We start from the raw sequence: 16,567 nt of genomic DNA, 5'->3' as shown, positions 1-16,567 counted from the left end.
CAAAGACGTGCTGAAAAATGAATTTAATTAGGCCCGTTAATAGGGGAGTCGTTGGTGGCAAAGATTTAAAGCCCAGGCTGGAAAAGGTATCAATAATTTTACCGTTTTAAATTATATAGGAGGTTATTTCTCACTCTTGCCTTAATTATAAGAATGTGTCTCAACAAAATCTGGGCTTTGGAGGGAAATAAAGCCAACGGTGGCAGTAAAATCTGGTGTACCTCTGAAGTGAGGCGTCTGAGGCAGCAGGGTAGGAGAGCAGCTGATCGGTCCAGGGCGCCCACCAAGGTGGGAGTGTAGCATGTCGGGCCACAGAACTGGGCCTCCTTAAGCTCACGACTGTCACTAAAACCTCAGTGGCTCTTACTTGCGAGAGCCATTAGTAGAAGGGAGGTGCTGTTGCGGTGAAATGGAGGGACCTGGAGGCCTTGGGACTGTGGGTCTCCTTCACCCTCTCTCCTTTATCTACATTCAATATCCAAGTTCAAATCTGTTTCACCACCAGGCCTGGGTCAGGACACTCACTTGCTCCCCACTTGCCAGCATCAGAAATCACAGCTGCCCGCAAATTACAGTGCTCAGACTGGGGCTCTGGCCCCCTTCAGATACAAAGAATATTGAACAGTCATGGGGTCCGGGAATCCCTAGTTTCTAGAAATGAGTCTCCATATGTCCATAGAGGGCCACTCATTGTACAAATCTGTATTGACTGGTGCTCCACAACACTGTGTGGTCTACACGGAGAAGGAGTAGGGTGAGGCAAGAAAGAAAGTTTTTCAGAGAGCACCAAAAATCTAGCAACCAAAATTATCAATACGTTAGTATAAGTTGATTAACAATAAAAGCCAATTTTAAATCTCTACTGTGGCCTGGTGGAGTGGCATACACCTGTGATCCCACCACTCAGGAAACAGAGGCAGAAGGATCCTGAGCTTGGGGGTACATAGCGAGCTACATGGTGAGCTCACCCTGGTCCAGCTGGGTTACATAATGAGACTCTGTCTCCAAAATGTACATAAGTATACATTCACAACAAACAAGATGCGAAACCTTTCACTGGGGCACACGTGAGATTCATGCACCCTCTCCGTCCCAGCTCTGGGCCCAGACACTGAGGGTACAGCAGGGAACTGGGTAGCCTGTCCTCACATTTCCAGGGCTAAGAGGAGAAAATGAGGAGGAGGTGTCAGGGGAAAGTATGGAGGATGGTCGGAAAGACTCCAGAATCAAAGGACACAGCAAGAGGGGTGACCACACTGATGTCTGCACCCCGTCCCCAGCCCAGATTTCCTGCCATCTGGTGAAAAAAAAAAAGGGTTTGTTGCCGGGCGGTGGTGGCGCACGCCTTTAATCCCAGCACTCGGGAGGCAGAGCCAGGCGGATCTCTGTGAGTTCAAGGCCAGCCTGGTCTACAGAGCGAGATCCAGGAAAGGCACAAAGCTACACAGAGAAACCCTGTCTCGAAAAACCAAAAAAAAAAAAAAGGGTTTGTAGTGTTTCCTCAGATTTCTTGATCTGTGATCAAGAGCCTGAAACCATTTTTGAAAGGGGGGCTCATTTTCTTATTTTGGCTCAAGTTCCTGATGGGTCTTGACCCGTTTCTACCTGCCAGGCCCCTCAAGTTCCCCAAACAATGTTACCAGCTGGAAACCGTGGTTCAAGCTCGAGCCTGGGGGAGGGGCATCTCAGATTCAAACCATGCAAAAGGTGGCAGAGATTCCCACTGTCGCCTGGTCAGTCGCACTATATCCCATGCTCTGACAACGTGGTGTGAGATGTGGAAATAGTGGTAACAACCCATCCTGCTGCTGCACACATGTGTACGTCAATTCCTGCGTTCCTTCTTCCGAGCCTTAAGAGCTTGGATGCCACCCAGGGAGGTGTAAACTTCTGCAGTGTGGGAAGCTGGCTTTGGATGAAAGGACCCTGCCCACGGAGAGACGAAAGCTTTGGGGTTGTTCAACACAAGTTCCCAGCCATATGCTCCATACCTCAAGCTGAAACCAGGCACCATCCCAAAGGACCTGAACTAAGTTTCTGGATCTTTCTGAACCTTGTTGTCCTCATCTAGAAAATAGGAATAAAACAAGGCTCCCATGTCCTGTAACTCCACTGTGACGTTCAAGTGTTCCTGCTAGGGCAGGCACCCAGAGAGTGTGCACCCCTCTCCCTCCAGCCCTGCCCAGGCCAGCAACACTGTCTCCAAGGTGACTGGACTCTGCAGAAGTTCAGAAGCAGCCCACTTTCTATTTCCTTGACAGCCGATTTCATGGATCACCGAGACAGACGCAAGCATGGCTGCTTATCCAATGGAGAAAAGAAGAGATCCATTTTCATTCCTAAATGCCCGTTGTGACCTATTCCTTGTCGGTTTCTCCTTTTGGAGGCTACAGCTCTTCCTAGGACTTTCAACTTAGCCAAAGACAGAAAACAGGCCCTAATGACAGAATATCCTGCCGGGAGGGTGTGAGGAGCCTGATGGCTGCCTCACCAGTAATAAGTCCAAAGGAAAGATATTATGTCACCTCATCTGAATTAAACAGCTGAACTATCATCCTGGGCCATTAAAAACGAACCAGTGTGCTGGAAGGCTTCCAAGCACTTTGTGCCTGGCATCCCAAAAAAGCTCCAGGATCCAGTGGGGGTTTATATCCTCCTTTTCTGCCAATAATTCTATGTCTTTGCAAACTCAGAGGAATAATTTGATGAAATGACCCCTTGCGCTCCTAGATACCCAGACAGGCCACGAACAGGGGCTTTGAAGCCCTTGAGAAGTGTGGCAGGACACAGAATGGAAAGCAGAGCGGGGGACAGAGCAGAGGAGGGGGGACACAGAGCAGACAGCCAAGTGAGTCTGGCGACCGTGTGATTCTCCGCTACAGACGATCAGGGATGCTTCCCATCTGCACCCCAAAGGTAACTTGTCTCTTACAAAAGAGGAATTCTAGGTGGTGAAGTCCCAGATGCCTGTAGTGGCTGAGCAACCAGCTCCCCACCCACCCTGCCCTTCCAGGACACTGTGGTCTCTCCTCAATAACTGCCAGTGCTTGTGTGTGGCCTGACCAGGCTCCACCTCTCTGAGAATCTCTTCAACCTTTGCACCCTCAACGAGGTCGCTAGAGCAGGGCTGAAGCCTAACCCTGCTGCGCACAGACCACGGACACGTTACTCGGGTAAAATGCAGCCCTGCTTTCCTTATCCAACCCACCCCAAATGAGCAAATCCAGTTTGCCTTAGACTGCCCATAAAGAGTGATTTAAAAAACAAACAAAAAAAAAAAAAAACAAGGGCAGCCAAGCCATCCACACGTTATCCCCTCAGCAAGTGTCATAGAAGGCTGGAACCTCTCCTAGGCACTGGGGACACAGCAGGGACAGGATGCACACTTCCCGGCTAAAGGATGTTACAACTCACACTGAGCAGGCCTACCTATATTACAAAGGAAGAAACTGGAGCTGAGATGGATGGAGAATTTGAATGTACGGCACAGCTGGAAAGAGGCACAGCCTGGATTTAACCCTAAATTCCCTCACTAAACTCCGCACTGCGGAGCCTGCCTCAAAGCCTACTGGGAACAGGGATACTGGGGCCTCCATCTGCCCCAAAGGCCTAAGATTCTTTTAAAGACAGCAGCCTCTCGCTGTTTGTCTAACTCACTGGTTCTAAAACTTGTGTGTGCCTCAGTGTGAGGAAAACAAACGGATGTATTAGTTTTTCCGAGGAATCTTTGTAGGGATATTTGCTCCACCCATGACCTCGGGCTATTCAAAGAGACGGTGCTTCCTGCCCTTGTATTTCTGGTCCTTCAACAAACTTCAAACTTTGTGCTTCTGTTGACTCCGAGTCAAAGTTGGCCTCCTTTAAAGATAACTCTAAGCCTTCATACTCCTTTTGAGCAAGGCTAACTTTTTCAAGTAGTTTATATTTTTCTTCAATTTGCGCAGAAAGCTCAAGAGCCAATTTTTTTTTTCTCTTCCCACATAAAATCGGCTTTGAATTGATCGGAAGCCTCTCCACACAAACAGGAGAACAGTAAGCAATCCAAGGGTGGGCACACATATCGCCAATTCCAAATGAAAAACCGCTAGGCTCGAAGCCTACTCTCTTATCTTCAGGCAACGCTGCCACAACCCACAGGCAGCGCAGCGGCTAGGCTCGCACGCAACTCGAGGCAGGCAGCCGGGCCGCCATCGCCCCGCCCACGGGCGGAGGCCTCACAGCCTGCGGGCCAGCAGCAGGGCAGTACAAGGGCAGGAAGCGCTGCCTCCTTTGGGCCCTATAGCCCAGGTCACATGGCCTCACTCATACTGGGGTGAGTGGCTTTCAGCTTTGCTCAGAACTGTCTGGCTTTATAGCTTAAAGATCCAAAAAAAAAAAAAAAAAAAAAATCCATATCCCAGATCTTTAGCCCCCCAAATGTGCTAAATAGAAAAAAAAATTAATCTGACGCTAAGTGCTCACTCCCTGTGTGTTCTGTGCTAAGCAGCCAGCTGGGTCACTGCTCCCTCTCCAGTCCTCCGGGCCACACTAGGTCAGCACATGAGTCTTGCATGAAGTGGACGCGGGAGATAGACACACTATATCCACCTATGGGAGGTGCAGCATCTCTGGGCCTGGATCCCAAACGCAGTGATGAGAGGTAGAGTTTCCTTGGAAGACCTCACATCCTAGGGTCATAAACCATGGCCTTGACCTCTAGCAGTCTGTGACCAAATATTTCACACCATCTCTCCAACCTTTTTACTTCAGAAGGTCTTGCTGAAGCCTTGAGGCAATACAGCACAGAGCCCTGACATTTGGCACTTATTGAGTGCCTTCTGTATACCATGACTGGCCTCATGGAACCCCTCACCACAACCTGCAGCAGTCAGCCTCCCATTTACAGAGAAAACAACTCCAACAGAGCTGGTGCCCTTGTGTCCTGTGACCTTCAGAGTCAGAGTCCGAGGGTCCCTGGATCCTGCCTGGTGGCTTCTGACCTAACATGTATCTGCCTCCAGACCTCCTCTGATGTCACCTAAACATACTCAGGAAGAGCCAGAAGTACAGTTAGTCCTTGCATGGGGGCAGCAGCAATGGGCAGCACTCAGGTCAATAAGGCGCATCCCGTAGTTCTCTGAGGCCCCACAGGACCAGGCTCATGTGGCATATTCTCCTCCCTAAGGTCTCTTCCTGGCTTTCCTCCTCCCCTGCCTTGCTGTGCCTTGCTCTGGACCTCTTAGGATCATCTTTCATATAAATTTCTAGTTCTAAGCACTGCTTTTGAGTGACTCCAAACTGAGACCATAAGGGTGGGAAGCTTGCCCAGAATTACATGGCTACTAAGTGTCAGAATCTGGAGTTGAACTTGAACCTGTGGCCTCATATAAGCATACTCCCATATACCCTGCTGTACAGGCAGGCCTCCTGATCATCCTCGGACATCATCATACCTTAACCCTCTCAACTCCTTGTTCCCTTTCCTTACAACTATTTCCCTTCCAACAGCTCTGTTCCCTCTCCCCCTTCCTGCCTCCACCCCTACAGAGAATCCTTACTTGAGAGCGTGGAAGGGCCTGGGAGGCTGTGGCATGATCCTCAAAGAAGAACAAAGACATCCTTGGTGGCTTGTCACCTTTGAGCCTCCTCCCAGCTGCTGCTCCCCCACCCCATTCCCATCGCTGCCCGAGTAAGTTATGTGACCTATGTGACCTCTCATATAACCAAAGCTAAGCATGGACATCCTCGAATGTCCATATTTTATGAGCAAATAACAGGCAGCAGACATTCTGCTCATCCCTGAAGCTGGACCTCATGGAGACTCAGATGAGTCCCAAGGGATGTGGAGACGTGTTTGCTGTGTGCATTAGGTGCAATTAAAGCAAACTGAAGCTTCGTATTCTCTCAAAAAGTCTCAGGAAGAACACCCTGGGAAGGGGACACTTAAAGGAATATTTGTTTATTGTGGAGAAGGAGGGACGTAACCTAAATGTTTATCAGTGGAATCAGTAAATGATGACATTCATCAATAGAATACCGTAGTGAAAGTGAGTTTGAGGTGCATATATAAGCACTGATGATCACATAAATGTTATATTGAATGCAGTTTGCAGGAGGGTATGCAAAGGACGCCACTTACATCAGGATGAATGGCAGGCAAAGCTCTTCCCTGTGGATTTGGGGGTTTCCTTTCATACTTCAGCTATAAAGATGTACGTGATAATGCTGAGCATTGCATTCAGGGTTGCCATGGAGACACACAATGTGGAGGGGTAAACAGATTTGGAGTATGTGTTAGATTTCTGTTACTGTGACAAAACACCTGGGGGGGGGGGGAATTTTCTTTCAACGGGAAAAGGCTTCTTTGGTTCATGGTTTCCATCCGTTCACCTCACGGCAGCTAGGAAATACAGATAGAAGAAAGGGTTGTATCCTACAGCCCCTTCAAGGGCATGCCTCCCACAAAATCACCTAAGGGTCTCCCACCAGGCCCAGCTCCTACAGACTCTACTGTCTTCCCTGAGCACTGCTGCCAGGCTGACAACCAAGCCTTTGACACATGGGCCTCTAGAGACACTCAGAATCCAAACCACATTGAGGCATATCAGAATGCCCTTTTCTTGACCTGGGCCCTGAGTACGTGGTGGATCTTTGTGGTATTATTCCTCTCACTTCTGCAAAGCACTAAGAAATGAAAATGAAAATTCAAGTCAGTCCAGAATCCACTTGCTTACTCTACAGTGTCAAGCAGGCCTGAGAGACAACCACTGCTGTGATACCAAGATGGCACTCATAGCGCTGTGACAAGTCATCATGCAACCCAGTCAAGTGATCTAGGAGTGTGGACTGCATTGTAGATGGATGGCCAGTGCTTTGTCATCTTGACACAAGCTAGAGTTATTTGGGAAGAGAGAAAATGTTTCCAACCAGATTGGGCTATAGGCAAGTCTGTAGGGGTATTTTCTTGATTAATGATTGACGTGGGAGGGCCCAGCCTTTGTGGGTGGTGCCAACCCCGGGAAGGTGGTCCTGGGTGCTATAAGAAAGCAGGCCGAGCAAGCCATGGGGAGCAAGCCAGTAAGCAGTGTTTCTCCATGGCCTCTGCTTCAGTTCCTGACTCCAGGTTCCTGCCTTCAGTTCTTGCCCTGACTTCCTTTGATGATAGACTGTGGTGTAGAAATACAAGCCAAAATAAACTTTTTCCTCCCAAGTTACTTTTGGTGTTGCTGTTTTATCTTGATAGGAATCCAAACTAAGACACAGACAGAACAGAACTACCAGCTGTGTGGCTTTGAGCAAAGAGCCAAGTTTCTCTGCTTATTGTTCATCCTGGAAAACGGAGATGCCAATCCTAGCACCTCATAAAGCTGTTTGAGGGGTAAACAAGACAGTATAGGGAAGGAATAAACAGTGCCTTTCCAAAGAGTCAGCTTTCCAAGCCATCATGTAACTCCAGCTGTGATGCTGGAGAAACCCCCAGGCTGGGGTCAGGTACCAGTCCCAGGCTGACCCAGTGTGTGCAGGGCTACTCTTGCTGGCCGAGTGTAAGCAAGGCTACTCTTAGCTGAGCATCTGAGGTAAAAACACAAGGAAAGCACAGGGTGTGTTTAGGACTTGATAAGGAAGTGCTGAAGGCCCTTGCCCAGACTGAGGCTCCACAGGAGGGGCTCACTGGGAGAGAAGGATGTGCATCAGAGTAAGGCAGGAGAAAGTCTTGCATAGGAACGCTCTGTAGAGGACTTTGGGCAGGTACTCCCCATTAGTGAGTGGGTGCTGAAGGAAAGAAGGTTTGTCATTTGAAAAGTTTCATGACACTCTGACCAAGGCTCAGGGGACATCACAGAGGAGGGGCAGAAATATTGTAAGAACCAGAGGCAAGAGAAGACTGCTTTGGAGTATTATGTCTTCTGGGAATGACAGAGTCACTTCATTCATGAACTCGGAGCAGTCATAGTTGCCAGCACAAGACCTGCACAAGATCAAGCCAATCAATACTTGAGTATAGATGGAGAGGGGAAACATGAGGCCCCACGATTAACTGAGAAGCTATTGGCAGCTGATGGCTTCTGGGGAAGGGAGAGTCAGTTTTCTCAAGCCATGTGATACATGGTAAGTTGTCCACGCTCCAATGAATGGTGCCCTACACACATTTATATATAAGCAACACTAATTTTATTTGATGAGTTATTTTTTAAAAGAAGTAGGGAGGCAATATAAAGGGGTCCAGGAGGAGTTGGAGAGGAAGAAAAGAGGATAGATACCATGTAAATACATTGCATTCATATATGAATTTATCAATAATAAATTAAAATTAGTTAAGTGAAAATTTCACGACCCACTGCAGCTATGGCTACCCAGACAAGGCTGCACAAGATCATCCCCATCACCATTTCATCATCATGCATGGAGAAGGTTTTCATAAGCCCTTCTCCCATGCTAAAGGAACCAAAGAAAAGAAAAAAGAGATCAAAGAAGGAGAGGGACTGTTGTAAAGAAGAGGAGTTTCAGTGAGAGCCCGAGAGAGAGGATAATGGAGTAAAAATGCCTCAAAGTTGGTATATACATGTATTAAATTGTCAAAAAAATTTCACATTTGAATACATGTACACTCACATGCATTCCTGTACACATACTTCCATGTCCACACACATGGCTGTGTGTTATTCCTATGCATACACATGTACACACATATACTCTGCTTTAAAGCAGAAGATTCCATGAGAGTTGAAGCATCATGGAGTGGAGCCTGAAGGAGCAGGCTGGTCCTGACTGCTGTGTCAATCACGTCACCCTGTTACCACCCATTTTCCATGTGTGGGAGCCGAGGTTTGGTGAAGTTAAGTGGACCCTGCAGTGTCACCTCAATGGTGGTCACAGGTTTTGAACCACGGCATGCCAGAGACCCACCATTTCTGTCTCTACTGCCCTGTCCCAGGCAACCTCATGGCCAAGATTACTGCACCAGCCACTCTGGGTACCCAGCTATCCTGGCCCCAGAATTACCATGCCAGCCTTGCCCAGCTCCTGGCTCCTTGCCCTGACCCTCCAGACTGTCCTTCACAGGACATCTTCTGCTGGAAAGTTCCAGCAGCTCCCAGAGCACTCAGAAGAAATTCCAAAGCCCTTCCAGAACACACTGCCACCCTACTTGTGGCTTCCATATAACCTCCACCTTTAGAACTTGCTTGTTTTGATCACAGGAACAGATACAAGCATTTGCACACACACACACACACACACACACACACACACACACACACACTCTCACACACTCACACACTCACACTACTCCCTTGTTCTACCTTATTGTCCTCCTAACATTTGTTCTCCCATAACACATCTGCTCACTTCCTCAAGTCTGTCTCCCTCCATGACCATCAGCTCAGTGAGGGCAGGAGGTAACGCCCTGCCTAACACTGAGCAAGATCCCATAAATGCCAGTGGAAGGAAAGATGGAGGAAGAATCTAGACATTATTGTGAACAAGCTCGGGACACTGGTGCCTGACACAGTGTGTCTGCGGCAGTATTGGAACGGATTTGCACTAGAGGGCTGCAGCTAAGGGCCACTTTTCTGAAGTTCTCTTGAGTGCTGCTCTCCTCCTAGGAATATGAGAAATCATTTTGTCCTATCCAGACACCTTACACTGAGACTTTTTAGTGTTTTAGCAGGACAAGAAAACATGAGAACCTTTACGATAAAACTAACCCTGGTAGAACACACGCTGGAAGTGTCTGGGCACATGGTCATTCATCTAGGGAAAGCCGACTCTGAGAGGCTGGGGGTAGCTCAGTAGAAGGTTTGCCCAGCCTGAACCCCTGGGCTTGATTCCAGTACCACATAAAAACCAAGCATGGCGATGCTCTCCTGTAGTTTCAGCACTCAGAAGGTAAAGGCAGGAGTAACAGGTAGAGGTTAAGCTTGGCTACAAAGAGAGCTTGAAGCCAGTCTGGGACAGAGAAGACCTTCCAAAAAAAGAAAGCAAGGAGGTTGTGGAGAGGGAGGAGAGAATCCCTAAACCACCTCTGCAGTGCCCTCCCCTCTGCTTCTCACAGACAAGCCCCCAGAAGAGCTGGGTCTCACTCCCACTGCTTACATTGTTGGGTCCTGTTAATCCCACAGATGCAAGGAGAAAGACCACTGACCTAAATCGTCATGGCCAAATTAGTTAAAACAAGCTCCTTTTCTTCATGTACACAGCTGTCTCTCCTTAGAGGCCCGGTTCAAGAGATCAGTATTGACCATGGGGAAGGTAGGGTTTTTATAGTTCAGAGGGAGGGGTTTCCAAATGGGGTATTTGGCAGACAAATGGGCAAGGGTACAGAAGCAGAGCATAAGTATGACAAGTTGGTCATGACAACCTGAAACAGACATGGTTGCAAGGTGGTCATAACAAGGTGGTCACAATAACCTTTTGAAACCAAGGCATGGTTGCCACTTCCTGGAACAGGCAGGATAGAACCATTTGCAGTTAAGGTTACAAGTGGGGCATAGCTCAATCCTTGAGAAACAGATTTAATGGTAAACAGGAATAAACCTAGTTTGTCTTTCAAGCCTAAGATGGAGGCAGGCTGGTTCATCAGTCCACCATGTCCTTTACACTGAGCTTCACCACTAAAGGCACTAAGTGCCTCTACTCTCGGTTCCTTGTAGGGAGCACAAGGCCGGAAGTCAGCTAGAAGAGCACGACCCCCTTCTTTTCCTGGGGAAGATTATCACTTCTGGACAAAAGGATGCCTCTGTACAGAACATGGAAGCAGAACAGGCCCCTGGCACAGCACAGGGATGACAATGACAATTAGCAGTGACAGTGTTGGTGACAATCAAGATGCTGAATGTTCCTCTCCAAGGAGCACCTTCTTCTCCCTGTGATGCATACGCAGCAAGCCAGCCTGCTCCAGACCTACTAAGTTTAGGCAAAGCAGTGGGGCCATCCATCTCCTGCGTGTGAAGAGATGCCTTGCACTTTTCTTCTCTTGAAGAAAGCAAGTGTGTAACAGTAGTGTGCTGGAAGTTGTACATATAAATTTGATTTATTGCCAACACCTTTAAAAGCTACTTATCAACGACTATTGTTAGAACCCAGATCCTCTGAATGTAGTCTCTTTCTCTCATGGCTGCTATAAAGAGCTGATTAGTCATACCCAGTTTCAGCCTATCTCCCATCACGGCATCCAAAAGAGCCAGGTTCCTTCTGCTGGGAACAGGCTCTTCCAGATAGCAAAGCCCTAAACGGAGAAGGGTTCCAGGCAGGATACGTGGCCACAACACTTCACATATTGGCGAGACCCGTTGGTTTTTTTTTTTTTTCAGACACCCCTGAGTCAGCAATGTCTGTGGGACTCTTCAGGCACCTACCTCAGCCTGAGCTATGGAAGAATATAGCATCTTAGTTGCTAAACAGCAACGTCAGCAGACCATCTCCTCATGACCTAGTACCTCCCGCCTCACTACTCCTTTACAAGTGACTTGTCTTATTTAGGGCCACTATTGCTGTGACAAAACACCATGTTCAAAAGCAACCAAAAATTAAAAAGAAAAGGGTTTATTTGGCTTACAAATCATGAATCACAGTTCAATGAGGGAAGCCGTTTCAGGAACTCAAGCCAGGCAGGAACCTGGAGGCAGCGGCTGATGCAGAGGCCATGGAGGAGTGCAGCTACTGGCTCGTTCCCCGTGGCTTGCTCAGCCTGCTTTCTTACAGACGTCAGGACCACCAGCCCAGGGGAAGCCCCACCCCCCATGGCCTGGGCCCTCCCACATTAATCACTAATTAAGAGAATGCTCTACAGTCTTGCTTACAGCCCGATCTTATGGAGGCATTTTCTCAACCGAGGTTCCCACCTTCAGGTGACTCTAGCTTGTGTCAAGTTGACATAAAACTAGCCAGCACAGAACCTTAAAAGAGCAAAGCTACTCTCTGTACAGTCTGAGGACTTTACTTCAGACCCTGCCCATGCTGCCTGCTGGGGATAATGTCCTCACCTGAAGGAGGGCCGGTTGTCACCTCTCTCTCAAACCCTCTTCCTCCCCAACACCCAATGACTGTCTCAATTCCTTCAATGTATTTCTTAATCTAATCAGTTACTCAATAAAGAACTGTGAGTGCCCACTAATAATCATCCCACTGTGTGTCCTTGATGGCAGGTGCTGCCTCCTCAGAACTGTTACATTACAGAAGGAACTGGCCATGAATAACAATGTATGGTTCATCATGTCACAGGAATATAAATTAGGAAGTGGTGTAAAGAATGCTAGGGCCTCTAGGAACTCTTCTTGGGGAGTTGAGAGAGATTTCCTGGAAGGGGGCTGCTCAGTCTAAAGCCAGGAAGAGAGGGAGCAAAAAGAAACCCAGGGAGCAATAGGGATTACCAATGCACCCTGCAGCAGGGAAGGGCTTGAAATAAGGAAAGTAGTATAGCAAGGTCATATGGGAGTTTTGTTTTTAGTGTTTTGTTTTGGGTTTTGCTTTTTTAAGAAATGGCTGGTTTTCTACACTGGCTGGTGAATTTGCATTCCCAATTTGCGTTGTGAAGTGACTGTGGTCACTTGTCCAACCTGTAACCCTTCTCCATTAGGGCTTTGCTATCTGGAGGGGCCTGTTCCAGGGCAGAGAAGAACTTGGTTCTTTTTGAGTACTGTGAGGAGAGACAGGCTATAACTGGGTGCGGGTAGTCAGCTCTTCATGTGGTGTTGCCATCAAACCCAGGGAACCCACTCAGCAAACATTCTACTGGGATACCGCCATATTTTTTGCAGGATATGAAGGTCCCCTTGTCCCCATATCTCTGACAGCATGGTTTTTTTTCTTTATGATAGCCATTCTGACTGGAGTGACATGGAATTTCGGCGTCGTTTAACACACATCATGGACACCTGCACATTCATGTTTACTTCAGCACTACCCACAATGGCCAAGTTATAGAATCAGCCTGGATGCCCATCAAGAGATAAGGAGATAAAGAAAATGTGATATTGTATATATGCACATTGGAGTTCAGCCATGAAGAGTGAAGTTGTATTGTTTGCAACCAGAGGTCATTATAGGAAACAAAATAAGCCAGGCTCAGAAAGACAAATAGTGTATTTTCTCTCATTTGTAGATCCTAGACTTTTAGAAATACGTAAAATTTTATATGTATACATAAAACATTTTGTGTATGTATGTGTGTATAATATTACATGGAAGTAGAAGGGAGCTAAGGGAAGGAAGGAGGCCAGCCGGAGTGGAGGGGTGATAAGGGGGGAAGGGAGAAGTAAGGGTGTGGTCAAATACATGACATACTTGAAACCCAACATTACATGTAATCTATATTCCAATAAATACTATATATGTATGTACAGTATGTGTGGATGATTGTCAGGGGGAGAAGCCAAAAGAGGACGTCAAGTTTCCTGCTCTGTAACTCTCCACGTCCTGCTCTGTAACTCTGCACCTTAGACAGGGTCTCTCACTGAACTTGAAGCTAGGCTGGTGGCCATCCAACCCCAGTCTCCTCCTGTCTCCACTCCCCTACACCACTGGGATTACAGGCTCCCCATGGCCACACCCAACCTTTTACTAAAGTCCTCATACTTGTACAGGAAGTGCTCTTACTCTCTGAGCCATCTCTTTAGACAAGAATTTTCAAGAGAAAGAAGTGACCAGCGTGGCTGGGAGCATGAGAACAAGTAAGGAATTGCTGTGAGAAGGCTGGGAGACCCTGACTCCGCAGGAGCTTGGAGAGCTGGCAAAGAATTGAGAGTTCAACCTGACTGAACTCTCTGCAGTCCTCATAACCCCTTCAGGAAGGAGACAGAGGCTGGCAAAGCGGGCCCTAAGCCCCTCAGGAATTCTCCCTGAAAGGCGGTTCCTGCTCGCTAGATAGTCTTCTCAATGGAGAAGCACCTAGGATATCAATGATATCCTAAGTGTGTCTGCACATATGTTTCCATGGAGGAAATCGCCCCTCAGTGTCAGCACATCCCTTTGGGTGTCTGAAGGACATAAAGAGGAAAAGGATAAAGCCCACAGCTCAGGTGTGCTCCCTGCCTCTATGTACCAGCTATCATGATGGACGGAAACCTCCATAAACAGTGAACCAAATCCTTCGGCTTCTCTGGGGTATTCTGTCACAATGATTAGTACGATGCCCATGAACCCCTTTTCTGCCCAAGCTGATCCTTGTCACTGATGTGACTACCTGCTGTCAGAGAGGCATTGTTCTCCCTCCCACCCTCCCCCTCTCACCCCCCACCCTGCCCCTCCCACCCCGCCTCACAGGTGCCATCACCATGGGAACCAAGCTGGCCAATGAGAACAAACACTAAGCCACCTCTCCCCAGACAGGCCACAAGCAACATTCAGAGGCCTCCAGGGCCCCCCTCCTGGATAAACCAATCTCACTGTTCCCCGCCATTAAGGCGGAGAAAGGGGGGTCTTCTGTCTGGAATGCTCAAGAGCAAAGGCTAAGCCCGTCATTACCCAGCTTAGAGCTCCAGCCACATGTGGGGTCCAGCCATGCAGCAATCATTCAGAAGCCCCTAACAATTGTCTACAGTGCCTCGGGAACACCCCACAGCATTGAGAGCCTCCAGAAGAGCACACAGCACCTCAAGCCAGAGGCATGCAGTATCTCCACCCTGTCAAGCAGTGGCTATGTAGCTGATGAGGAGAGCAGCAAGGCCAGCCTAGTTAACCGCAAGCAAATTGTGAAGCTGACCAAGCAGCTCACTACCCAGGTGGACGGCACCCAGAGCAGTGAGCTATTCAACACCACCTCTCCCAGTGCGTTAAAGATCCAAAGGCTGAACAGTCAAGGCCAGGGCATCCAGCAGGCTGGAGGGGAAAAGTGACACCAGCCTGCCTAGCGGCAAAATCAGCAGCCTGAGCAGCATGAGCTTCCTCAGCCCAGGCAGCAGCTTCCTGTCCTACCAGGTAAGCAGTGGGCTTCTCAGCTCCACCAACATCAAGGCCTCCAGCAAGGCCACCAGTAACCAGACCATCAGGGTGGACTGCAGTGAGCAGGGTGAGCCAAGGAGCAACACAGATCTCCAGGAAGGCAAGGCCAAGGACCCAGAGGGAAGCAGCAGCCAGCCCACCCAGGCTGAGCAGCCCGCCCAGGAGCCCATACCTTTATGAGGCAACTCCTCACCTCCTGCTAATATCTGAACACGAGGACCCAACAAGCCCGGATTCACCTGGGATGTTCACTGGCAATATAGGGAAAACCAAAGAAGTAGTTGCTGTGTCTTCTATAGCAACGACCATCAGCAGACAGGTCACACACAACACCATCTGCTGAGAAGCAGGCGATGTGACCATCTATATAGAAAGCTGTTGTAAGGAGAGCCAGAGCAAGAACCATCCATGCTGGGCCATCTGTATCAAAACCACCTATGGGAAGAGCATCCAATGCCATGAACCTCGGCACAAGTTATCCATGAGATTCAGCAAAACCATCAGCACCAAGATCAGTAGTGGCAACTGACAACTGTCTTAAGAACCATTAGAAGGTAGAACCTTCCATGATGGACCCATTATAAACGGTGAACACACCTACAACCACCACATGCTCTGAAGAAACAAGTGCCACCTACACTGGGAGTGGCCCAGGACCACAAGCATCTGGAACGATAAGGACCCTGCACGGGGATGTAGAACCATGGGGAACTCAGTCCCTGCTGAGCTCTGTAATGTGCTTCCACAGCGTTGCATTGCCCACAGAAGCACCAACCTGGGGACACAGTACACGGAGAACGCCCATGACTCCCAGCATCCCAGCCCATCTAGGGGACCATCAGGAGCAGCTGGGAGTGCCACTAGCCCAGGGGTGGGGTGTCTAGACAGAACTTGTGAGAGGAGATGTCAAAGAACCCATGTCCCCAAAGAGCATCACCCACCCATGGGAGAGTTGTACTTCTGTGTCTAGTTCTTTCTGGACAGCTGCACCTCAGATCCCATCCAGGAGCAAATGCTTGGAGCAATGTTTGTGTTCCTGTGTGGGTCTTAGAAAAGCAAACGTGAGAAGCCAGGGAGGGCCCTTTGTGCAGATGGTCTGGAGCTGTGCACTCCCTACGGCAGCAGCACAATGTCATCGTGGTAACTGCTATGTAGACTCAGAGACCAGCCTACCAAGAACTGCTGGGGTGGGAACTCCAGGCCACGGATGAATGCTGCCTACGTGGGTAGGAGGCCCGAGGTCCTGGCCGCTTCCCTTCTCAAAGCAGTAGAACCCTTTCCAGGGCTAAGTTTGTAGATCCGGGGGGAACAGGTGGGTGCACAGAGAGGCCAGAGGCAGCAAAACATCCACTAGGCACCATAAGGAAAGTTGAGGGGGCACCAAAGACAATAAACAGTGTCTGGAAAGGCCACGGGTGCTTGGGTCTGTGTGTGTCTTCCTAGGGGGACTATAGGGAAAGCAGCCCAAACTCACCAAGGGACCACCTATAGCTGTGAGTCGGACCGCTGCCATGCCAGTAAAATGCCTGGAGTAAAATACATTTTCCAAGACACAGTTTCCCACAGGCTTCAAAGTCTAAGGTCCAAGGCACTGACAGGAGGGGCCACTTTGATCATAGATGGCAACCTTTGCCCTGTAATGTCACAG

Source organism: Peromyscus californicus, unplaced genomic scaffold, assembly GCF_007827085.1.
Source record: "Peromyscus californicus insignis strain IS unplaced genomic scaffold, ASM782708v3 Scaffold_4__1_contigs__length_199733344, whole genome shotgun sequence".
Taxonomy (NCBI): Eukaryota; Metazoa; Chordata; class Mammalia; order Rodentia; family Cricetidae; genus Peromyscus; species Peromyscus californicus.
Note: the sequence above shows the minus strand (reverse complement) of the source record.